Source organism: Pezoporus flaviventris, unplaced genomic scaffold (genome assembly GCF_033815535.1).
Source record: "Pezoporus flaviventris isolate CSIRO_AGI_PZ_B2104156 unplaced genomic scaffold, CSIRO_AGI_Pfla_v1 ptg000052l, whole genome shotgun sequence".
Taxonomy (NCBI): Eukaryota; Metazoa; Chordata; class Aves; order Psittaciformes; family Psittacidae; genus Pezoporus; species Pezoporus flaviventris.
Genome location: NW_026892600.1, coordinates 430912 through 457100, shown reverse-complemented (window position 1 = coordinate 457100; position 26189 = coordinate 430912). Strand labels below are relative to the sequence as shown.

General features: G+C 38.1%; 1 long non-coding RNA gene across 2 annotated transcripts in view; it reads right to left on the bottom strand.

Moving 5' to 3' along the window:
- Positions 1-26189, bottom strand: part of LOC133277189 (uncharacterized) — a 99860-nt gene that overhangs the window by 50000 nt on the left and 23671 nt on the right. Inside the window, exon 3 of one of the 2 annotated variants that reach the window (XR_009746110.1) lies at positions 9247-9323. The exons of the other annotated variant lie outside the window; for it this stretch is intronic. This is a non-coding gene — a long non-coding RNA (uncharacterized LOC133277189). Of the gene's footprint in view, positions 1-9246; positions 9324-26189 lie in introns of those variants that run through there. 2 annotated transcript variants of the gene reach the window in all.

The following is a 26189-nucleotide window of genomic DNA, read 5'->3' as shown; positions in this document are numbered from 1 at the left end:
TTTGATACTGTGTCCCACAGCATCCTCACAGATAAGCTGAGGAAGTGTGGGCTTGATGATCAGGTAGTGAGGTGAATCAAGAACTGGTTGAAAGGAAGAAGACAGAGAGTTGCGGTTAATGGGGCAGAATCTAGCTGGAGGTCTATGACTAGTGGAGTCCCTCAGGGGTCAGTGCTGTGTCCAGTGCTGTTTAATATTTTCATCAACAACTTGGATGAGGGAACTGAATGTACCCTCAGCAAGTTTGCTGATGATACTAAAGTGGGAGAAGTGGCTGACACACCAGAGGGCTGTGTTGCCATTCAGCGAGACCTGGAGAGGCTGGGGAGTTGGGCAGGAAGAAACTTGTTGAAATTCAACAAGGGCAAGTGTAGAGTCTTGCATCTGGGGAATAACAACCCCATGTACCAGTACAGGTTGGGGGGTTGGGGGTTGACCTGCTGGACAGTAGTGAAGGGGAATGGGACCTGGGGGTCCTGGTGGATAGGAGGATGACCATGAGCCAGCAATGTGACCTTGTGGCCAAGAAGGCCAATGGCATCCTAAGGTGCATTAGAAAGGGTGTGGTTAGTAGGTCAAGAGAGGTTCTCCTCCCCCTCTACTCTGCCTTGGTGAGGCCACATCTGGAATATTGTGTCCAGTTCTGGGCCCCACAGTTCAAGAAGGACAGGGAGCTGCTGGAGAGAGTCCAGCGCAGAGCCACAAAGACGATTAAGGGAGTGGAACATCTCCCTTATGAGGAGAGGCTGAGGGAGCTGGGTCTCTAGCTTGGAGAAGAGGAGACTGAGGGGTGACCTCATCAGTGTTTACAAATATGTAAAGGGTGAGTGTCAGGATGATGGAGCTAGGTTTTTTTCAGTGGTGTCCAGTGATAGGACAAGGGGCAATGGGTGTAAACTGGACCATAGGAGGTTCCATGTGAACATCAGGAAAAATTTCTTTACTGTGAGAGTGACAGAGCACTGGCATGGGTTGCCCAGGGGGGTTGTGGAGTCTCCTACACTGGAGATATTCAAGGCCCGCCTGGACAAGTTCCTGTGTGATGTACTCTAGGTTACCCTGCTCTTGCAGGGGGGTTGGACTAGATGATCTTTTGAGGTCCCTTCCAACCCTTGGGATTCTGTGATTCTGTGATCATTAAACTTTTTTCTAACCAAGAATGATTTTACTAGTACTAAATTTTTACAACATTACCTCCCTGCCAGAAACCAGAAGACAAAAAAGTATCTCCTCTCTCAAAAGAGAGTGTTCTCATGCTAGTCTTACAGAACACAATGATGACCACATCACCTTATTTCAGAGCATCTCCCAGAAGAAGGATTGATTACACCACATCAGTACAACATAACATAAATAAAATAGCTCCATAGCTCAAGGGACGAAACATTCTTAGCATTACCTGTAAGAATTTGTCTGCGCCTTCCTGGGAGCTGTCAAAATTACTCGATTCAGACAGCTGTATCCAGCATATGTTTTTAAATAAAATAATGAGCTATGTGGTGCTATTTTAATTGTTACTCTCGCTTTGTTCCAAGTATTCCTTGTGCTGATTAATCAGGTCATCTTTCATACATGGAAAGCAGCACTTGTTTCCATTCTCACAGCATTTATTTTTAATGGGACATAGTCTATAAAAACTGGGAGAAGCAATATAGCGATGTGCACATGGGGGCTCAGAGCTGTCAAAGCACCACATCAACTACCAAATCCTCAGTGAGCTCTGCACACACGCCTTTACCAGTGCCCTATGTGCTATCTCTCCCAAACTAAAACCTTGCTCTCCATGTAGTAGTTTTGAAGAGATTACAAATAACATTTTAAAAAATCTAAGCCTAAAGGCTTTGTGCTGGTGTGCATGTTATTTTTCTACCATTCTGCCTCACTGTGCACAGTTGGCAGAGCAGCTGTACACAGAAAACACCACACTGAACAGGCAGCCAGCAGCCCAGCCGCCTGTGCAGAAGACGAGCTCCTTTCTCTTAACTCCCTGATGTGAGCCCTCTCCAAGAACCAAGAGGTAACCCTCAGCATGGCCTTCTTTGTTCTAGTGTCTCCTTGGGAAGTCTAGGGATATTTGTCATCCTACCATAAAATGATGTTTTTACAGTGTTTTACTCTGAGGTGCCTAAGAATCCCTTATAGACCTCACCCTAGATGCTTTTCCTATGTAGAAGAACTAAGGCCGAACTCAAGTATTATGGGTAGAGCTTGCAGGATTCGGCTTCCAAATGAATGAATAATGAGCAAAAAAGGGTGTTGTTTGACAAGAAGCTCCACATGACCTGTAGCATGCGCTCATATCTTTGCTCCAGGGAGACCTTAGAACAGCTGTCAGTGCCTGAAGGGGCTGAAAAGAAACCTGGAAAGGGGCTTTGGACAAGGGCCTGTAGGGACAGGACATGGAAGAATGGCTTTAACCTGACAGAGGGGAGATTGGGATGAGCTCTTAGGCAGAAGTTTTTCCCCGTGAGGGTGCTGATGCCCTGGCACAGGTTGCCCAGAGAAGCTGTGGCTGCCCCATCCCTGGCAGTGCTCAAGGCCAGGTTGGATGGGGCTTGGAGCAACCTGCTCTAGTGGAAGGTGTCCCTGGCCATGGAAGGGGGTTGCAACTGGTTCAGCTTTAAGGTCCTTTCAACCCAAAAAAGTCTGGGATTCTATGATTCAATAAGAACCCAGCCTATGATAATTTAAATATTGTGATACTTCTCATCTTCATCCAGTAAGGGATACATGAACCTTAATCCCAACTGACTTCCTATGGAAAGCCTTTGCTAAAAAAAAACAAAAAACAAAAACAACAACAACAAAAAAAAAAAAAAAAAAAACAAAAAACAAAAACCACAAAACAAAACATGGTAAAGACATGAGGTACCTTGGCATTGATCTCAGGGACTGAGGTCCCAGACCATCACATGAGCTTTCCACCAGTGAAAATCCTACTCCTAGACACTGAAAGAGTTGTGCCCAGGATTTCAAAGGTCAACCCATACTCCATAGTGAAATGTTTAACTAATGCAGCCTTCACAGCAGTGAAACACAAAATGAACTGTCCAGGATGGCACATCTACAAGTTCAGGAGGGCCGAGCTCCTGAGAAAAACATCAACAAGGTGCTTGCTCTCCATAGACATTTATGAAGCTGACAGAAATCAGTCAGCTGATGGAGATTTTTCAAGAAAACATGGCTACAGGTTATCACAGTTCTCCAGGTTGACGGTTTTGAATATAAACCAGGGATGAGGAAAACAATCCTAAAAGTAACCCAGTCATATACTTTGCCTTCCCATACCCATCCCCACCACAAATTTACAAGACACCAAAACCAACTGCATCTTCCATGTAAATATGAAGTTTCCTAGAACTCCCTCCACAGTCAGGTGTGGGAATATAGAAACAGAGGAAAATACATAATCTGTAGTGATACACCTGCTTGGGGCTTCACCTGTTTGGGAAATATTACATGTGTACAATACTTAACGAACTGGATAATGTTATTACAGGGCAAGCAGAGAGTTACAGAGATAGTAGACAAAGGCTTGTGCCTGAGGTGGTGTCATCTTTCCTTGCAGGATTTGAAGGGGACTAGGGAGGTTAATAGAGTTTATACACCCCAGAGCACAAGGGTGTAGAGTAGAGCAGAATTTAAACAAAAGATAGTAAATTTATACATACAATGTAAATACATATATTATTTTTATATTAGATATTTATCTCTCTAATGTAAATATCTTTTCATTAATATATCACTTATTTAGCTACTGGGCAAATAACTGTAATGATTATTTCTAAATCAATAGCCTTATTTGGCTATGTAAGTAAGATGTTTCTTGTTTCTTGTCTCTGACTGGACTAATGTTATTTTTGGAATGAGGCTTTTAATGCTGATGACTATGAAGGAAAAGTTTTGTATCTATCTCTCTTAAGTGTTTGGTAATATTTGTTTCAAATTTTTTGGTACAGTGACTCTTTCCTCCAGTAAACTTTCTTATACTATTCATACACTGAAGAGTGGAGCAAAATCCATTGAATCAGTCAAAAAATATGAACATTTCTTGACAATGATGTGGAGTATTCACCAGCTTCTAATGCAGAAGGGAGGCAGCAGCTGTAGGCACTGGAAGTCATCTCTGAAGCTTTTCAGCAGCTTGCGAAGAGGGATGTAAGCCTCTTTGCATTGGTTTTGGTTTATTCATCAGGTAAATTCTATACTTAGACTTACTGACCTGCTCTGGGATTGTTTCTGTTAGTTTTGGGAGGCTCAGCCTTGCAGCCACTTTCATCTTAGTTTATGTTGTTGGTGATAGTGGGTGGAAACAGTGTTTTAGTTTAGCTGTCAGTCTGATCTTTGTTTATATGCGCACAAATGCTTATCCATGCTTATCATGCATACATTTTCATATACTGTTATAACCAATAAACACATTTTTCTCAATTTCTGAAATTCACAAATAAATTTGCACTGCACAGTGTATTAGAAAAAGCATCATGAAAAAGCATCATAAAAAAAGCAAATTATATCATTTTCGTACAAGTAGATGCTAACGTTTTTCTAAAGGCAGAAGTAGGTATTTTTATTTACAAAATGCTGCTCTTTTTTTATGGCAGGGCACAAGTATTAGCCTGGTATTAGGCGAGAGTCAAACTGGGTTTCTTTCACTTTTCAGAAGTTCAAATTTATGGTGGCTGAGATAGTAACAAAAAACATGGTGCCACAATATTCGGATCACTAAATGGATCTGGAATTAGTAAACATCCATCAATTACTTTCTTACTGCTTTAGCTTTACACCATATCTTGAAAAGCTTATATAAGCAACACACACACACACACACACAAACCAGTATTTGATAAAAAGATTTTAGTACAGAGATTGAGCTCATACTGAAACCAACATCTCTGCAAATAAGAACCAGTCTTGCAGTCTTCAGACAAAGCTCTTCAAGGGTTTTATTCTTGCTGTTGCATGCTTTAAAATGCACCATATTCTGTTGTCTCCTAATTTTATTTCCATACATACATATATATATTTATAACACTCCCACTGTGGCAAAGAGAGCTATACATAGCATCTAAGGGGGAAAAAAATCCAAACCCAAAACCAAAATAACACAAACTTTAAAAAGTTGATTAAGGAAAGGAAAGAACACATAGGTGTGATTCGGGAAACAAAAGGTTTGTTCTCATTTCTTTTCCCCTGTTCTCAGGACAATTATGCTCTGTTTATAGCCCTTTTTTCTCAATATGATACTCCCTTCACAACTAACCAACAAATGCCCACTTTGCAAATAACATTCCCATAGACTTATAACTCTTGTAGGGCTCCAGGGCTACAAAGCCCACCCCAGCTCCAGAAATAGAGCCCAGCAGCGCCCCCCTACCCTGTATTTCACTGATGTCTCTACCATATAACTTGACAACGTCATCTCTCCCTCCAAGAGCTGCCCATGTACAGGGAAGTGCCTGACCTCAATTATTGGTTACTTTATTGGCTCAAATGAAAGAAATCTATGCTACGGCTTTGAAAATCTTACCTTTAAACTCTGCTGATCGAATAAGTGAGAAAAACAAACAGTATGTGACAGCATCAGAATGGCTTCCAAACTTTCAAAAGCTCAACTGTACAATTTTCTTCCAGTGAAAGTTTTGCTATATTGACTTTCAACAGAACACCCAAATTTACAGCTTTCTAAGGTTTTCTGGCAAGGAGAAGGGCTTGCCTTTTTATCTTTACCATATATAATCCAATTCATGTGGTTTTTTTCTGTAAAACGATGACAAAAACACTGCCTGTTCAAGGAACATGGTAGACCCTGGAAGAACTGTAACATCATTTACCTCTGGTTATACGGATCAGTTAAATACAGCTGAGCAGTGTTTATAATGTGAAAGAGTAGTTAGACAAGTGGTTTGGGGTTGCTGCTGATAAGAATTTTACTGTTTGCTTTCATCCTGGTTGCTAAAATCTACTCCTCTCACCACAGAAGAACCCATTTCATCACAGGGCCACGTTGTTTTTAAAGAAGCCCAAAAGCAGTGGATTGTAGTGGTGGTGGTGGCAGGAGAATGGAAGATGCTGTTGACAGAGCTTTGCTCAAGACCCTTACTTTTCAAAAGAAGTAGTCTTATCTGGGACACATTCAGCTCTCCATACACGTGCCTATTGCAACCTCACCAACAGACCCTGACCTATTTGGCAGAGCCAGGATTGATGTCAGAACAAATAAATTGCACAGATCAGGCTAGCCTGGATTCTGCCTAAATTCCACCTAAATCCTTCTGCCTGTTATTATTGGCTGCCTTTAAGTCTTTTCTCTGCAGATAAAGCCAGAACTAGCCCTCATCACCAAGAATGGGCAGCTCCTGAATAAGGACACTCAGTCCTCGCTCCTGCTCAACTTGCAAAGAAATATTCAAGATTCATTAGGCCAGAGAGGAAAAAAAAATTAGAAGCAGCTGCTCCTGTAGGTATTTTACATCACTTTAAAGAAGTAAAAGAATACTTGTTGATTTTATATAAAAAAAAACTCTATTCTTGGTAAGATGAACAGATACCACTTTAATTCCAGCCACCTTACTGATTCAAGTCAGCCCAGCTGAACACAAAATTTGTTCTATCCAAACTCTTTTGCAGGAGTAAAGTAACCTCAGTGCTGTTGGTTAGCTTCGTGATTCTTGCTGTATCCTCAGGAGTTAAGATGGGGCCACATAAGCCTTTAGATGAAACTTCATCAAAGCCTTCCTGATGAACAGCTGCACAGTACTGCAAGGGAGTTTACACTTCTGTGTGTAACCTGTTCTTAAATTAAGGTGTTTACTACTTTCCAAGAGGCTAATTTTTTATAGGAGACTATTTTTTCCCTTGTTCTAGATAAGCTACCTTTTCCATTGCTTTATGTTGTCCCAGAAAAGACAAACACCTGAGTTACCTATCTCTAGGAAAAGACGAAGGTGAGTAACAACATCAAAATTAGTCTGAGGTGTCTTTAGTGTTTTCATAGAGTAGTGCTACAATTGAAAATGCTGAGGAGATTAAGCATTTTGTTGCATTTTAAATTAATAAAATATTGTCTAAATTAAGTGAGGCATTGACAGGGCATTTGTGTTACAGTAAAATGTACACTTCAAGAAAGCACCTCAAAAAACAAGCCTTTCATTTATTCCTAGAATTACCACCAGACTACCAGAAATTAGAGGAAGATGTGCACGTATATATGAATATAAATACATACATAACTATGTGCATAATTCCTTTTAATGAAAACTGTATATGTATTTTATACATATTTTATACATATTTTGGCTTGGCATCAAGTATGCAGTTGGGAGAGTTATTCAGAAATGAGGCAGCATTTGTTTTTAAAAGATGTTAAGACATGTATAAATATCCCAAGTGTGTTCTAGTACATAAGGCATTTATTAACTTTATATTAACTTGTATATACATGAGTTTTGACAACTGAAAGAAACAACAGACAAGTTTGCGAAAAATATCTTTGTTCAAGCTTTTTCTTAAAATGTGTTTGATTTTTGCCATCTCTATTTTTGGAGTCAGGATTTCTTTGTTATTAAAACCTCAATTTTCAACCCCCTGTTTACAGAGCTGCTGCTGAAATCAGGTCAAACCTTTGAAGTAAATGGAAATTTTGAACATGAAGGATTTGTGTGTTGTTTGCAATGTGTTTAGGGATATTTTAGTGTGTTATTTAACAGTAATTTGAGTGCCCTGACACGGGTTTTCTAGGTTGCATAAATGGCAGAAACATTGGAAGGTTATTCCTCCTCTCAAGAAAAGGCAACAGAAGCATAATACACCTATAATATCATTAAAATCATACTGACTTTTGCTGATATTATTAGCAGAAGCCATGAGTATTTTACTTTGTACTACAGACATCTTAACAACCATTCATTACCTTTTACTATTGTCAACATAGACAATTTTTTAAATACTCTAAAGGTAGAAACAATTAGTGAATGATACTACATAATAATTAATATCCTTCCGAGACCAGACTGTTATCCAAAGTGAAGGGGGCATACATAATTTATATAACCTCAATGAAGCAGAATGAGACAGATGTACTCCAGATCTGGGCACAATTTCTGTAGCTTCTTAGCTAAAACCATTTAAAGAAAACTTTTCAAAGGATCATTCAACAATAAGAAAATTCATTTTCATGCATATCGCTTGGCAAACCATATTTGCTTTACCTATGTACTCATGAACTTCACAGCAGGGATGATTCAGGCTTACCCTTATAGAAAATGGTTGCAACTGAAACCTCTTCTGGTGTACACCATGTTAAAGTTAAGCAGAATTGGAGTGGTTTTCCCAGCAGGAGGCTTAGGCCTAATCAGTATTAAACCATATGAAGTTAACTATCCATATTCTCATTTTAAATTGTCTAACCATTCCATGATTCTATGATTTTCCTCTAGTGGAGTCTCTGAGGTTGTAAAGGCTCTGCAAATTAACCAAAATTGACAACACTCTTGTGTTTGTTGTTAAGTAAATAACTTGTTAGTTAATCTTCAAGAAGGTGCTTCATTGTGGCAGAAGTCTGGGCTACCACTGTTAATAAAAACTGCTAATTAAACCACCTAGAACAGATTTTGGCTCTACTGACTAAATATCCCTTGGGAAGGACTTTATGTTTACTATGCCTCATAGAGTGATGTTGTCCCCAGGTTTACCCATTCTCATGGCTTTTTTTTTCCTTTGGCTCCAGGCATGTGAAACTTTTGCCACAGTTCACATTGTCAGTGCACAGTCAGCTGGACATATATCACTTTGGATTTCTTGCTTTTTAGCAGTATTACCTCAGATTGGTAAAGGAGGCCTCATGCTGGTCCAGGAATAATTCCAAACAGACATCTCAGTCATTCTCCTTGGGAAGACAGGTCTCTAACCATATGTGCTGCTCTGAAACACAGAATTATTAAGTGCTTTAGAAAAAGACATTTGCTGTAAAGCATGTTCATTTTTCTACTTTAAGTACAACTTGAAATGACACCTCCTCTCTTCATTTCCATGTGCCATACACTCATGCAGATGGGAACTCATTTCTCAAGAGAAGATGGATAATTTACTTACAGGTAGCATGACACAGAAATAATTATGCAATAATGTTTTGGATATTTTGCTGATTAACATTCTTCTCCTAACAAATTCAAATATATTACTAAAAAGACAAGTGAAGTAGCAATATGAAGCACTGTAAACAAGATAACACTGGAAAAATCTCTATTTTTAGCCCAGTACAAGATAATATCTTGCACTTGAACTCAAGTAAACTCTTTTCTTCTGTGTATTCCTCTATGCCTCTGGAAACTGAATAAAAGACAATTTACTCTTTGCCATAGTGACTGATTGTGAGGCTTATTACCTCCAAGCAGGTACACCATTTTAAGGCATTATGTAATAGTTATTGCTATTAGTGGAGGTTCATGGAGGAAATCTTATTTAGTAATGTATTTGCTATGCATAAAATCAGCTTAGAGCACAAGCCATTTGTACGATAATTTTGCAGGAAAAAGCAGCATCTGTTTAGCTCAGATATTTTCTGGACAGGGCTTGGTACAGTTTTACCAGCTGAAGCTCCAGACTACCTGTATCTAACTAAAGAGACCAGAATAAACTCTTCTTTGAGTGCATGGACAGTGCAATGTCAATATTCTGTGTTACACTGAAACTGTCCCATTGTGTTTTGAGTTCATATTTAAGCTTGGACTTTCATGATTGTTTCCATGGCTGTCTTGGGTTTAGCAGTAGCAGTCATTTTTCTTCTTCTTAGTAGCTGGTGCAGTGCTGTGTTATTGACTTTCACCCTGGGAACAACGCTGATAACACCGATGTTTTAGCTGTTGCTAAGTAATGTTTGCTCTGACCAAGGACTTTCTGAGTCTCATGCTCTGCCAGGGAGTAGGGGAAGCCGGGAGGAAGCAGAGAAAGGAAACCTGACCCAGACTTGCCACAGCATATCATGCCCAGTATCTAAACTGGGGGTAGTTACCAGAAGGGCTAGATCACTGCTCAGGTCAGGCTGGGTATCAGTTGGCAGGTGGTGAGCAGTTGTATTCTCTTTCCTTGTTATTTCCCTTATCATTATTATTGGTGGTAGCAGTAGTGATTTGTGTTATACCTTAGTTACTGGACTGTTCTTATCTCAACCCGTACGAGTTGAGATAAGTTCCTCTGGGAGCGGGGGGAGGAAGTGGGGGAGTGAGTGAGCAGCTGCATGGTTCTGAGTTACCAGCTGTGCTTAAACCACGGCAATGGCCCAGGTCATGATTTGCAGCCTGATTTTTGTCTGAAACAGTCTTACTGCTCCATCACCAGAAAGCATCACACATGGGATGGTGGTTGACTCACGCTTTTGGGCAGCCAGGGCAGGGCAGATCTAGCCACTGGCACAATATTTAGCTTCCCTTTCACTAGGATAAGCATCCAAAGATCCACACAAGTCTTATCTGCCTGTTGCACTAAACCTCAAAATTCTGTTGTCTTGCAGGCAGCCCATGCAGAAGTGGGAAAAAGGGATGGAGACTGGTTCAGACATGTGGGCACTCAGCTTCCAGAAGCACATCCATGTGATGGCACCAAAACTCCTTTTCAAATCTGACTGTGCCCATTCCATGCATGTAAAGCAGAATTGCATCAAGACATAAAAATAACATACAAGTAAATAATAGAAGGAAGAAGGCTGCTGAAATGCACCTGCAAACAAGCTTTGGTGTTTCAATGAAAAATACTCAGGTGTAGAATCATACAATTCCAGACTTGTTTGGGTTGGAAAGTATTTTAAAGCTCAACCAGTTCCAACCACCTGCCACAAGCAGGGACATCTTCTACTAGACCAGGTGGATCCAAGCCCCATCCAACCTGGCCTTGAGCACTGCCAGGGATGGGGCAGCCACGGCTTCTCTGGGCAACCTGTGCCAGGGCCTCAGCACCCTCACAGGGAAAAACTTCTGCCTAAGAGCTCATCTCAATCTCCCCTGTTTAAGCTTGAACCCATTCCCGCTTGTTCTACCAGGGTATCATGCAGGCCTTTTACAGGAGCCATGAGGTTTGGTAGACAAAGTTTTGGTTTCTTTGTGGTTTAGAAAAATCACATACTTCAATTTCCTCATCTTCTGGAAAGCAAAAATAATATCTTCCTCTGGAAAAAAGATTTTAGAATTAAACTGGAAAGCTGACACAGGAGAGCTAAGAATGATTAATATCTATACTTCTAGTGTACTGAGTACAATTTGTGCATGAGTAGCAATTTTATATAGGAAAGCACTTGATGTTTTTGGTCCATTGCAGCATTTTTAACACAGGAAAGCACAGAATCACATATTTATGTGGTATAGATTGTTTTTCCCTGCTTTGTAGATCCAATAGCATCCTTTTTCCTGATGTATTTTTAATTTTGCAGTTTCTTAGGTCATTTCCATAACAGCTCCAGTTAGTCCGAATAGCTCCAATGACATATACTGAATATATACATGACATATGTAATGACATATACATGCAGAATCAAAAATATTACTGTTAATGGTGGCCCAGTGTTGAGCATTAGAAAGACATACTACAGAGGTGTAAATGCACAGGAAAATTTAGGCTTCAGAAATAGTCTGGTTTGCATCTGGATTAGTCTAAGTGATGTGAATACAACCTTTCCAACATTCATTACACAAAATTACTAGGACATGTATCATTACATGTGAATATTGCCTTAACATAATAATTGTATAGTTTCCATGACTGGATAAAAAATACACTTCTGATACAAGCAGTGCTGAACTATTTTATAACTATTTATGAACTATTTACGCTTATGAACTCTTTTATGCCCATGGCAGGGGAGTTGGAACTAGATGATCTTAAGGTCCTTTCCAACCCTAACTATTCTATGGTTCTATGATTCTATGACTGTGATTAGCAAAAGTTGCTGTTCTGAACTTGTAAAGAGGTTAAGATTGTCTAAAGAAAAGAGAGACGGAAAGGCATTTATCATTTATAACTTCAAGACTGTACCATTCATAAGCTCCAGACATTCAATGAAGCTAGGTAAAACATCTTTCAAATTTCAAAGATATGTAAGTGTAGTGTGAGAAAAGACATCCACTATCTATATCCTCCAGGTATCATCATTCCCTGAAGTTAAGTAAATTTGTTTTGCATTTTAAGAGTATGTAGGTATATAAAGTACAAAAGCACATTTGTGTAAAAAACATTTCTCAGCAGTGCTTTGCTAAACATTTTTAAAGCATACCACTTGCTGGTTTTTGCTTGGTTTTTTTTTTCACTTAAAAAATAAGTCACATCCAAAAACTGCATTGCACATGTAGAAGCTGCTAATCCTTCACCATACTAATTTGCCTCTATATTAGATTAAAGCTTTTTAGCCGTTGGCTCTGTCTTTCAGGTTGCGTAAGGCTGTGGTGCAAGACGTGTTTGTTGCCTGTATTTGCTGAGCTGCCATAAGAATAACATATTGTACATTCCTGATGTAGCTACTTAATAAGGTCACCTCCCCCATTTGAGTTCAATGGGATGACTAATGTATGTGAAGTTAAGCATGGACATTCAGCCCTGAGCCAGCAAATATTAGCACAGGGGCAGGGAAGTGAATCCATGCAGAGCCCCTTTAGATTCACTGCAGGAACGCAGAAACATGCCGGTGTTGGAGAAAGTAGTTACAGGACAGGGACCTTTGAAAGCAATTAAAATATAAAACATTTTACCTCTGCTTGTGTAACAACCCATTAAAGAAAAAAAAAAAAGCTGTTTTCTCCATTATACATGGTTTTCCAGTACTGTCGTAGCAAATAATAACAAAATAATGGTTGCTTTCTTTATCATCTGTCACTCAAAATGGGAAAAAGCCAGCTATACTTTATATTGAAAGTTAAAGGCCTGTTCAACACGAGTGAGGACCTGATTCACATGATGTTATTCCTAGTTTTTAGTTTAATGACTTAAACTATATTGACCAAGTCAATACGGCTGATTTGGGTACATCCTCTCTACTAAAAATAAAAAAAGGGAGAGAGAGATACTGGGACCATTCAGTAGACCAGCAGACAAACATGGTTACAGAATTTCAAAGCTGACCTTTTATATGTTTTAAATACATATATATACATATACATATATATATAAAAAAAGTGTAATGTGTATATGTATTCATGTTCATGTATGTATATGTTCATATACATACAACATTAGTTGAGTATATGCTAAATTCCAAAGTACTAGAATTTCTCTCTCATGTAAGGGAGACAAAAAGACTTATTCCATTTACTGGCAGCATTTAAGCATTTTTATGGAATGCATATGTGATTCTCCTGCCATGTACTGACAGAAGAAAATCAAGTTTCTGAGAATTTTTCTTTAGAGTATGAAAAAATAACTTTCTTAAAAAGATAAATTCTTATTACAACTTTAAACTTCTGAAAAAACAGTGCAGTCAAAAATCAGTATTTTCCCACAGATTGTCAGGTTTTTTTTTAAATAAATATGAAAACAACTTTCAAAATTTTATTAAGGTCACCTGAAAACACTGTCTTTTATTAACAATTTTGTCTGGAAGTGCCATGTAACAGATCCTAGCAAGACAGAAGTGATAAATAAGCTGGAACTGAAACTATTATGAATGCAAGCTTGGAATTTTTAAGACCAAAAAAACTGTATTTTCCATACTAAAGGAAACAACTTCTCCATTTCAATGCAAACATTAAAACAGCCCTGTCCAGGCTGCTTAGCAAGGGGCCTTCCAATACCAGCAGGGTCAGGAGAGAGTTACATGACTCATCTCTCCATCCCCAGGGCAAAGGCCCTTTCAGCATCCTCCTGTATGTCAACACCCTGCTGCTGCTGTGCTGCATACACTGAGCCTCCTTTGGAGCTCATTCTTGCTCTGACAACAGCCTCAGGCCCTTGCTGAGCTCCCCAGCTTTCGTGCACCTTTCCACCACCTTGCAGCAACAGGGATACTGGTGAGCCCCGTTACCCAGGAGTTCAGTTTGTTAACATCCTCTTCCACCATGCTGGCTCAAAACAGCCCCCTTTCAAATTCTCTGGCTTGGTGCATCCTTGATTTACCATCCCTCTGTACAGCTGCTCTGTCTGTAGGCATTACCAGCCCCACACCATTAGCCAATCATAGAATCATCACAGAATCACAGGCTGGTTTGGGTTGGAAGGGACCTTAAAGCTCATGCAGTTCCAACCCCCTGCCACAGGCAGGGACACCTTCTACTAGACCAGGTTGCTCCAAGCCCCATCCAACCTGGCCTTGAGCACTGCCAGGGATGGGGCAGCCACAGCTTCTCTGGGCAACCTGTGCCAGGGCCTCACCACCCTCACAGGGAAGAACTTCTGCCTAAGAGCTCATCTCAGTCTCCCCACTGTCAGTCGAGAGCCATTCCCCCTTGTCCTGCCCCTACATGCCTTTGTAAAAGAGCCTTCTCCAGATCGTGGACCCCCCAGGACATTGTAGACCCTCATAATGGCCCCAGGACATCATGCAAGGCACACTTCTGAGAGCACCTTTGCCAGGTGATGCTTGCGGGTGTTAGTGACGTGACAATTATTTCACTGCTACTACCACAGTGTGCTGTGGGCAATGGCTGTGTGATTAGATGCCTTCCTGGCCCAGAAGTGACACATGAGCACCGCTTTTATTAGCAGCACAACGCCTTCCAGCGATCACATTGAGTTACCAACACTCTCATTTTAAATATTTTTCTTTTTCTTCCTTCCAGATGCTATGTCAAAACATCCCTCCTTTTCATTCCAACTTTCAAACACGGTTCTGGAAATACTCATGCCAGTAATCCCTTCCAGCACCCATGCCACTTTCTGTAACTTTGTGCATCTGTTTAATCTGAAAATGCAAGAAAAATGATCCTAAAACCCTTGAATCAAGTCTCAACTCCTTGTAATATAATTGGTACTTTTTTACTATCATTTCTATAGAGATATTAACAGCAAAATAATATAAAGCACGGGTAATCACTATAAGGAAAAAAACAAACATTAGCTTATTAATTCTTGAAAATCTGGTTTCTAGAAGCTCTCTCTGCTTCCACTTATTTCAGCAGCAAGAATGAGTGTTTATCATGTCTGAAAATATGGATGACTAGACAAGAAGTTTGAAGTAAGATTTTTCAATGCAATTTGGCAGGAGGAAAAAAAAAGACAAAAAAATTGCTGTGCTATCTTTGGCTTCCCACAGAATGTAATCAAATCACAAGCTCGAGAAGTACTATATGTTTTCTGTGTAGGATGGAAGATACAAAAAATCTCATCAGTTGTGTGTTCTCTGCCACAAAATTTCAGTAGCAAAATATTGCCAAGTTGCAAATAACATTAAAATAAAGGACTGCATTGCTAAAGTTTATAATATACTAGGTAGCTCTTGTAAAGGCACAGATTGTACCAAGGAAAACCAGGATAAAATTTTAAAAGTAGTAACCACTACACTAGAAAAAGTGCTGTCTGGTAATACAAGGTACAAGGATGTGTACTTATTTGTTGTCAAACAGAGGGCTCATATTTCATAAACTAAGTAATGCTGGGCCGTGTCTGTGACTGAAATATGATAGGTGATACTAGAGGTTGCTTTTACGCATCAGCAGCTGCATGTTTCTGCATAAGTGAGCACTAAACTAAACATTAAACTGAGCAGTGAGTTGCACTACTTTGTCAGAAATATGTCTTTGCTGAGAAAAAAATCCAGGTCCTATCACTCTGTTGGCTAAAAACCCCTGTAATTATGAATTCTATGGAAGTCACCACTCATATGAATATACATAGTACTCTGAATTCTTCCTACTCATCTAGTACTTACATGAATTACAATCTTAACATTCATATTTTGATTTCATAAGAATATGTTTTAAGTCATACAAATTTTCCCATCACAGAGTCCATTGTAAATACTGACTTGGATTTTGCAATTTCCCACAGGATCCCACAGATCAGTCCTATTCTGATTTGCTTACTAGACCCAAACATCTTTGGGGACGATAAAGAACAATCAATGTTTAATCAGTTATAGTAAAAAACTGTATGAATTTGTTGGAGGCTGATTTATGAGCGGGTGGATTTGGCAAAAGTGTCAAAGTATGAGATCTTAAAAATAATTAAATATTAAAGCAAAAAAAGGCTTTCTTTTATTTTTGCTTTAGCCAAATAAATTACAAAATATTATGTTTTGTTAACAGTTATTTCATAGTCTAAGGACACAGGAGGATTCTGTTATACAAATAACTGTAAACCAAACTGGTTTCTCTTCTAATAACAGAGACCTCTGCCAGACTGTTAAGTGGTTATAATTTAAAGGCGTTGCTTACAGGCTTGGAGAGCCGTAGGAGTGTATAGTCCTCTGTCCAGAGATAATGCAACACAAACCTGAGGCAAATAACAGAAGAAAATTTAGATATCAGTGACACAAATAAATGTCTTGCAAAATTGAGAGATACTTATGTCAGGTCAAAAAAAAACTAAAACCCAAGACAGTTCCCAAAGGAATTGCAGAAGGTAATAAAAGATAGCAACAGAACTAGGGCTAAAACCAGGAGATATTCTTCCCCTATTTGTTTCCGTACAAGATCAGACAGAACATGGAAAATAGGTGGAGGGTTTTTTCTTTTTGATAAACCAGATTAAAAGGGCTCTTGACTGAGCTTCCCCTCGTGTAATTCATTGAACCCAGGATCACTGGATGTCCCACCAATACTTCTGTCTAACTTTCCTCAAATAACCCTTCACAGCAAAGCACACTCATATTTAGATTCAACATGCACATCAACCTGAAAACCCTGAGGACACTTTCAACAGAGACCAATAGATATATACTTATCTAGCAAACTGCTTTGACAGAGCTTATAAAAAGGCATCCATAACACTGTTAATTTGCAGATACTGTTCAAAACCTAGCTCAGACTGATTGCAAATACCTCTGTAGTTCGTGTCAAACAAGTTAGTCATCACTAGGCTTTTAAATCATTCTTTGCACCTATTTTTTCTGCTGAGTGGTATTTGCAGATACAGGAGAATTCCTGCTGTTTCCTCCATACATGATAAAATTTGAGCTCCATTCAGAAATGTAGTTTCCCTCTAATTAGTTTCTATTTTTTTATTTACTTGAAGCCCAACTGGCATTTGATTTTGAAGTACAAAGCCTATTGAAAATTTTCAGAATTTTGCCCTGTTGGAATTTCAAGATATTACTACTGCTATTACTGATTTTCTACTAGGAATGCATAATTTCCTTTTTTTTAAGTTAGGCACTGTACTTACAAAGCAAACATTTTCTTTTCTCGGGGAAGTTTACTTTTGCTACAATCCCCACACAAGTTAGAGAACAGGATCAAAAGAGAGGAGAGATGCAAGCCTCATGGCAAAAATATTTTGTGAAAGAAGTTAACCTTAGGGGTGATTATTTCTGTTTTTTTATTTATTCTATTTATTTATTTATTTTTATTCTATTGATTTACAACTTGCAAAATAAATGTACATCCTGAAAGATGTACAAACATCCTGAAAGATCACACATGTTGCTTTAATTTTAATGCTAAAGTTCAGCCAGAGCCCCTACTAAGGAGATGGTGGGTGTTTCATAACTCAGTTCACTGAGGATGCTCTATGTGAGTGGAAAGGAGGAGGCAGGACAACACAGATGAGAAGGGGACCAAACAGCCAGAGCACCAAGGGTAACATCATTAGCAGAAAAGGGAGGGCAGAGTCAGCTCAAATGTCTAGGTCAAAGAAGATAGGACAATGTTAGGGAGAGATTTGAATCCAAAGGCAAGAGTCTTGAATTTAATGGGGAGGTGCTGACTTTGAAAGATGTGGAACACCTTGCAGGACATGCCAGCATGTTGCAGAACTGTATTTGAAGACTAAATTTTCACCACTGTGTATTACTAATGACCTATGAGTAATTAGTAATGACTGCAGAATTAGGTTCCAAATGTTTGGGAATGTATCTGGAAATAAGATCCAGTATGATTGTCAGGCTATAATCATTAAATAGAAGTATATGAATGCAATGAAGAAAAGGACATATAAGATGAACAAAAGGAAAATGTTCCTAGTGGTGAATTCTATTATTTTTTCCAGGGGAAAAAGTGGACTCCTGTTATTTATAAGACAAAACACTGAAGAATATACTTTAAGGAACAATTCTACAGTAACGTAGAGAAGTATTAGATAACGGATTAGGTCTTTACTCTTCGATTTTTGTGAATAAAGCCAGAAGAATAGTGCAACAGTAAGAAACCACAAACATTATTTTATATAAAAACTTACTCCATTAATATTAATGTGACCTGTGAAAATGTAGGTAGGTAAGTCTTTGTTAGCTTGGAAATACCATAAATGCTAACATTGGTACTTTTGCAAATATATATTCATGCAGAAATCCTAGTGCAGAGCATACTGCACATCTGTTTTGAAAACTCCTAGCCTTGTGAAATAAGGAACCATGGGTAATACTATAGGTACATGGCAAGATAGCAAGGTAATACTGTGCAACACAAGCATCAAATCAGAATACAAGGCATTTGCATGAAAGTACAATCAAATGTCTGAGAATATTCCACTTGGTTAACTTTCTCTGTACAAAATTATTGGTTTACATTGACAGTGACCCTGAAGGAAAAGCCCTTACAAAAACCTTACTACAAAAACCTTACATGACCATTATTACACCTTTTTGTATTGAGTACTTTCTGGGTAATTTTGAAAACTTTGTCACAAAATACTATAGAAAATATTTTAAGGATATTTCTGTGCTAATTAATATCAAAATAGTCATTAATGTGATATAACATGAAGAAACAGAGAAGTCTTGGTGCAAAGCTCAGGAACCAGAATAACGTTTTTCCTGGATTTACATGTTCGCAAACAAAAACCTCAAATAGAACAGTAAAAAGTGTAAAACTCAGTACTTCTGAGTACAGAAGCATTTCACCACTGTCGCTGTCCTGATCTGTGAAAGGATAGTTGTATTCTGCCTTCCATCCTCTTCAATATCGTATTCCAGCCTCCTTACAGTATGGTAGAGAGCACAGAAATGGTTACACAGACCTACTATCACACCATTCAGTTCCAAGTTTTTATTTTAATAAAAAGTAAAGTAAAACTCATTTTGTCCTATGCCTGCTCTCAAAGTGGTATGAGCAGGAAAGGGTTATGATCAATAGTCAGGACCAAAAATATCACGCCAACAGTGCAAGGGCCTGATTGCTGTTACAGTTGGAAACCTTCACAGTGGCACTGTATGTGCCTTTCATACCACACTGGCCTTCTCTAATAATGTTTACATGTGTGTCCTGGGTTCAGCAGTAGCAGTCAGTTTTTTTCCTTCTTGGTAACTGGTGCAGCGTTGTGTTTTGACTTTCAGCCTGGGAACAGTGCTAGTAACACCGATGTTTTTAGTTGTTGCTAAGTAATGTTTACTCTGACCAAGGACTTTGTGAGTCCTTAGAGGAGGGGAAGCCAGGAGGAAACAGAGACAGGACACCTGACCCAAGCTAGCCAAAGAGGTATTCCATACCACAGCACGTCATGCCCGGGGAGGTAACTAGGAGTTACCCAGCAGGACACGGGGTCTTCTGGGTCAGACTCGTTTTCGGCGGGTGGTATTGTGTTCTCTTCCCTTGTTATTTTCTCTTATCATTATTGTCATTGGTGGCAGCAGTAGTGGTTTGTGTTATAGCTTAGTTACTGGACTGTGCTTATTTCAGATCATGGGAGTTACATTCTTTTGATTCTCTTCCCCATCCCTCTGGGAGCAGGGAAGAGGTGGGGGGTGGAAGGAAAGAAGGGGTGGGAGTGCGTGAACGAGCTGCCTGACTGGTTTTAAACCACGACAATGTGTAATCCCAAAAGTACCACAAAGAAAATACTGAGGATCTTCACTGTAAGGGGGTGCAGCTGCCGTCACCATGTGGTACTACTCTGCATAGTGTATCTGAAAACTGTAGCTGACAATCTGTGTTTAACGGGACAAGTGCAGTTCTCTTCCTTAGCCACTGAATTCCACTTTCAATACCTTCTTTTAATTAGAAGTTTGCAGATAGCACTGTGGTGCCCTCCTGATCTGCTTTATTCAGTTTGGCAAGCATTATTTTTAACTCCCACTGGTGTTACATTTATATTCTGCATAGTGGCATAGGAACCACTATCAAAAATCACTTAAAACAGAGGCCCAGGCAAAATGTTTTTAACATACTGATTTTCTTACTGCTCTTACCTTCAGTGAAGGTATTGCTCCTGATCATAGTACAGTCCTATAATAATGGCCTCTGCAGGGCAAAATTATTACTGAAACATGCTGTCAATTTTAGTTTCTGAATTCTTTTATTATTGGAATCTTATGGTTTTATTTCAAAATACATAGCTATGCTTTTAAAATGTATTTTTGTTTTTAAGAACAAAATGTCTAAACCTTGTGCATGTACTAAAACTAAAGGCCTGAAACTGAGCCAGAGCAGTTGAAAAAAGGTAAATGGCATATTCTAATACAACCTGTTATTGTCTCCTTCCATCTCTAACCATAGAAGTGATAATGTTTCAGAAGAACATCTTGTATTTGAGAAAAATTATATAGCAAAAGTCTTTGGCTTATACTGAGGCTGACTTGGCCTCTGTGGCAAAAAGTGTTTCTGAAACTCTTGTCCACCCTTTTGACACTGAGTAAACACTACTTCTCAACATTTAAATAAAAATGAAATTTTTATTTGAAAACCAAGGTCAAGAAAGGACAGTGAATGTAGGGTATACAGGGCTAACAAATATATTTTTTTTACATTAAGATATTTTACTTATCTTTTTTTTAATTACACAATGAGGAAAAAAAGAAAAAAAAAAAAAACGAAACAAACATTGGTGTAATACCAAGCCTAAGCAGAATTTAGGGGTGCTTAAGAAAGGACTTGGTTCAAATAATGGTTTTGATTTCTGATGTGTGCATGCTGTAGGTATTTGACTGCCCACTGGGTCAGAGGTCTGAGATCCTCAGGAGGCACTTTAAGAGAGAGGCAGTCCCTGTGTTTTCATGGAAAACTTCCAGCTCTTCATTCCTCTTTTTTTATTAGTGGATAATGCAGATAATCCAGATGTGGCGGAGAGGAGGAGGTGTTTGCTTCTTAGTGAATGGGAAACATATTGTAATAGAAATAACATTTCTTGGGTCTTGAAATGAACCCAGTTTATTCTGAGACACGGTTTTAGAATTTAAGTCTCATTAAAAAAAAAAAAGAAATTACACCCTAAAACTAGGTATGAGATGGCAATATTGCAGTATTAGTGTGCGTATTTGTGCATAGGGGGACATGATTAATAAAGCTCATGTTTATATATATTTTTATTGGAGCTGAATATTTAAAGATCCTGGGGAGATGTAGCAGAATGTTAAGAAAATCCTTCTGTGACACTGCTACTGATTCATTACATTATTTTGATAACAAAAGAGCTGAAATGATTTATCCCACCTTTAAGTTTCTGTATTCTGTAGTTTCAGAGTGCATAGAAGTATGTTCAGGCAATCTTGAGATGTTTTATACTATGCAGGATTGTAAATTTGTCTCACCTTTTACTGCTTCTATGATGGTTAAGCATACATAAAATACACTGTAATTTTAGTCCTGTGATTCCTGTCACAATTGGAAAAGTCTCTAAATAATGGTTCCAGCAATATACAGGTTTTCCTGTTCACATAAAGAAGGGCATGGTTTCCATATATTTATGCCAGGCTCTTTATTAAAAGGTACTAAACCAATTTGGAACTGTTGGCTGGTGTGACAGACAACCATATAATCACATGGCATGAGCAATCTAGACTCGGAGATACTTCACAAACTTAAGAGAAACATCATCCACCAGTACGTGTTTGAGAAGAGCGGGAAAGCCAAAAAGGGTGTGGAAGAAAGAGGCAGAAGAGCTTCACTGAGACTTGGCAAGAGACAATACTAGAAGACATAAACATAACAGCTATGTGAAAATCAGGAAAAAATGTAAAAGAAGATACATTCAAAAGGCTTGCAGTAGTCTTGCTCTCTCAAAATAAAAAGAAACACCAAAGAGCGGATTAAATTTCACAGGACTATAGATGCACAGCTTACATGAGACTTTACAGAACAGCCCATGGTGAAGTTACCAATAGAAAGGAAAAGTTTTTTTCTTTTACTTGTTCATTAGTTATCTGTCCATGTACAGATATTTACATATCTCATATAGCATAACTGTGGCTACTCAAGTAGTCCATAGCATACCTAATACTTTGGTGGAGTATTACGCTCGTTATTGTTTATGAAAGTGAGTTTCACAGATCAATAATGTAGTTTAATTTAAGTAATACCGTTTCATTACCTCTGGTTTAAAGCATTCCTTTCAGTTTTGGACATGATTTCATTCACTAAATGTAGATTGCCTTACTTTCTATGGTGGGATTTTGTAAATAACACCTGTGGCTTAGTGTGTTGTTTTGTTTAGACTGTAAATATGACACACACTTTGAAAAAATGCCAGTTGTTACTGAATGCATCCTATAATTTAAACAGAAGATGAAATCTTTTCCTGAAATGTCCTGTTTGAAACCTCATGGGACGTATTATTTCACTCTTGCAACCATACACAGGTATTTTGAACAAGTTTCTTGAAAGTAGCAGTTAAAACCCCAATAGTAGAGAAATGGAACATATCAACAATGCACTGGAGTTTGCATGTCAGTAGGTTGTTTTTATGGAAAGGCAGAATTGACATTTTTTACGTGTAAATTAAGGAACATAGTTATGAAGCCAGAAAAGTAACTGTGAAAAACTGAGTTACAGGGAGTACAAATTACAGTTCAGTCTAAAACAGTTAAGTTGTATCTATAGCTAAAATTTGTATATCAGAAATAAGCAAAAGCATTTCAAACTGTAACTGAAAGTGATTATATGAAAAATTAATTTCTACCATTATTATGTAAATAATACAAAATCAATGCAAAATATATAAAACATATTTCCATAGCTTATAGAGAAAGACTTGGGTGCTCATTTCAGAAATGTGCTAAACTTGCTTTATGAATTTCAGTAAGCACCACTAATTTTAGTCCCCAGCAGACCCATTTTCAATAAATATATTGTATTCCTCAGTTTCTTTGCTCAAATTCATTCACTCCAAAATATGGAATCCTAAAAAGAGTGCTTAAAAAACATCTCCAAATCTCAGCCACATTTACATTATCATTCTATAATCCCAGTTAATGTCTATTTTTATTTACCACAGCATTTTCTGGCCAATCCCCTTATGTTTGCAATGCAAACACATTGTAAGCCTAAAGACCATAGCAGTGACATTCTCCTCTATGGGGGATTTTTGGTATCTCAAAATCTATAGTACAATTCTACTCAGGATTTTAAATCTCATTTCTATTTTCAATCTGGACTGCTATATCTGTCAAAATATTTTTCCTCCTCTTTTCAAAATGGTTGCTTCCATACCATCAAGAGAGTTGGTAAGGGGTTCTTGTTTTGTTCTATTTCTGTAAAAGATTTTGCTCAGTTAAAAAATTCATCTCCTTTCCACACATTGAGGACTTGTGTTTACCTTACTAAAGCAAAGACAGAACTACCATTTAAATCTTCTAGCATAAGCCTTTCATCGACATCTATTATATCTTTGAAATATCTTTCAGGCTCTTCTCATAGTTCAATCACTACTCCATGTTGTCTTTCGTGCTGAGAAGTCTATTTCAGCCAGCCATGGACATCTGAATATTTATTATCTTCATCAGTATGTATCAATGCCAAGGAAAAAAAAAATCACTTAGCACAATAATAAAAATTACAAGCATTTTTCCATCCAGGAAAAGTGTCAGACAGTTGCCTACCTGAATTTGCCTGTGCTGAGAAGCTCCATATGATGAAACTTAGCACTTTGGGAGCCCAGCAGAGACTGATGGTAGGTAGGAAGAACTGAAGTGGGGCTAGTGAATACTCTTTTCAAAGCTGCCATTTCAAAAGTACAACAGGACTACAATAATTACAGTGTTAAAGAGGTGATCCATTATTCCATCAGTAGATGGAAAATATAAACAAAAAAAAAAAGATTCACTTGACCTAACTGAAACAAATTAGGCTCAGGAGGGAGCAGAGCTTGCATATGCCATTGTGACCATATCTTGACTTCTGTATTTTACTCTACTTATTTTCTTTATGGAAACACACATAGCTGTGTAGACTTTGCTGTGTTTTGTTCTCTGACACTATTTTGTTCACTGGTATATACTATTCATATATTTTTTTTACCCAAAACTAGGACTATACTAAGCAGAAAAGACATCATGTCAAATCACCTATCTTATTGATGAATTAGTTAAGGCTTGTGCAATGGCATGAATAGACCATACTGCAAACGTGCCAAGTATTTTATTTTTTGTCCATTCTTGTAACTCTAAACGGTAATATTTTAGGTTGGTTTTTTTTTTTGGTTGGTTTTTATTTTTGTGGAGGTTGCATCTACTCCTACAAAGTTTGTGTGATTGCATCACTTTATTTTGAGAAAATCAGAAAGATGCATCCTTTTTGTTTTAGGCTTTCACACATTATGCCCATGAATGTCACAGCCTCTGCATGCCTAAGGCCACATCTGTCAAAGGCAGACCCATTTTTAGCAAAGCATGCTAGCATATATACTACAGGAATGAGTGTATATGAGACGTCTGTGAGAAGAAATTAACTGAAAAAAAGTGTTAATATTCTTATTTCCCCCACAGTACCTCCTCAAATTAAAGGGCAGATTATTTTAGAGTTTACATTTGCATATGAATTATAAACCAATAACTTATCGGAAATATGTAAATTAGGTAGGCATACAAAACATTACATGAATGTTGAAATTTGTATATTTAAGAGAAAACCTAGATGGCCAGGCATGTAACCTTTACAAGCATAAATAAATCTTATGTCAATATACCCTATAAGCTTTTACTTATGCTGCTGTAAATCTAAAGTAACTCCCCTGACCTTAATAGCTTTACTCAAGATGTACCCCTTGTACAGATGAGGTCAGAATTTGGCTTTTTAACCTCAATTAAACTCCATGCACAAGTAATATCATACCATGGAAGTCAGGATGGCTGAATCAGGTCCTTCACATAAAACACCATCACTAGGGAAATGTTTAGACCGTGATTTTCAGAGGAATGTTTAGATTTATAATTGAGCTTAGTTAAGTCAGTAGCAGTCTTAATTATTTACCAGCGGTGTCCCTGGACAGAATACTGAATTTAAAGTAACTCTGGGGGTATATTTCTCAGAGTCTGTTTAGTTAAGAAAAATAATAGCAGATTTCTTCTGATCTATCATATCACTTTTTCCCCAGCAACATGTTGAAATACAGACCAAGGTTAAAGTCAATGCTCTTCCTCAGGCTGAAGAAGAAATAGTAAAATTACTTTTCAGGTTATGGTCTGAAGAAGATCCAACAGCCAAAACATCACCTTTAACTCTGCTTCTATTTTTGCATATCATTTGATATCAAGTCTTCTTTCATTTTCCAGCTTTCATATCACTGCCGCACTACCAGTACTTCTATTTATCCTATTTTTATGAGGTGTCAGGTTCTTTCTGTCAGAGGTATCTCACGGTGAATCTGACCAGGCTATTGATATTTTAGCAGAACCTCCTGTTAGAGTCAGGGGGGAATTCTAATTAAAAATCAATGGAACAATCTGACCCACACTGAGTGAATAAATCTCTGAGAAAAGCAAGAAATTAATGACACCTTAATGCAAAACTAAACCTTTTTTGTGAGCCCCTAAAAGTGGAACACTAACACATATGCATTGTCTTCAATTTTTGGCTACTTTCCAGTTGCATAGGGAAGAAGAATCAGAAGATTTCAAGTAGATGAGAAAAAGAGAGAAAAAAACAAACTTATGTCAGTTATCCATTATGAGATTTTTGCCACATTCCTCTTCATAAATTTATTGCTTAGAAAAAAGGAAATATTCCTGTCTTATTACTTTGGAGTATAAATTACATTTCTAAATGTTCATAAAGCAAAATTCTCATTTCAAACAACTCTTACACCACTGGCACACTGACAAGATCACATTTACTGACATGCATATACCTATTGTATGTTTCAGCATCTTTCTATTAACAGCCACAAAAGTATTTACTGTTTGAAGTACT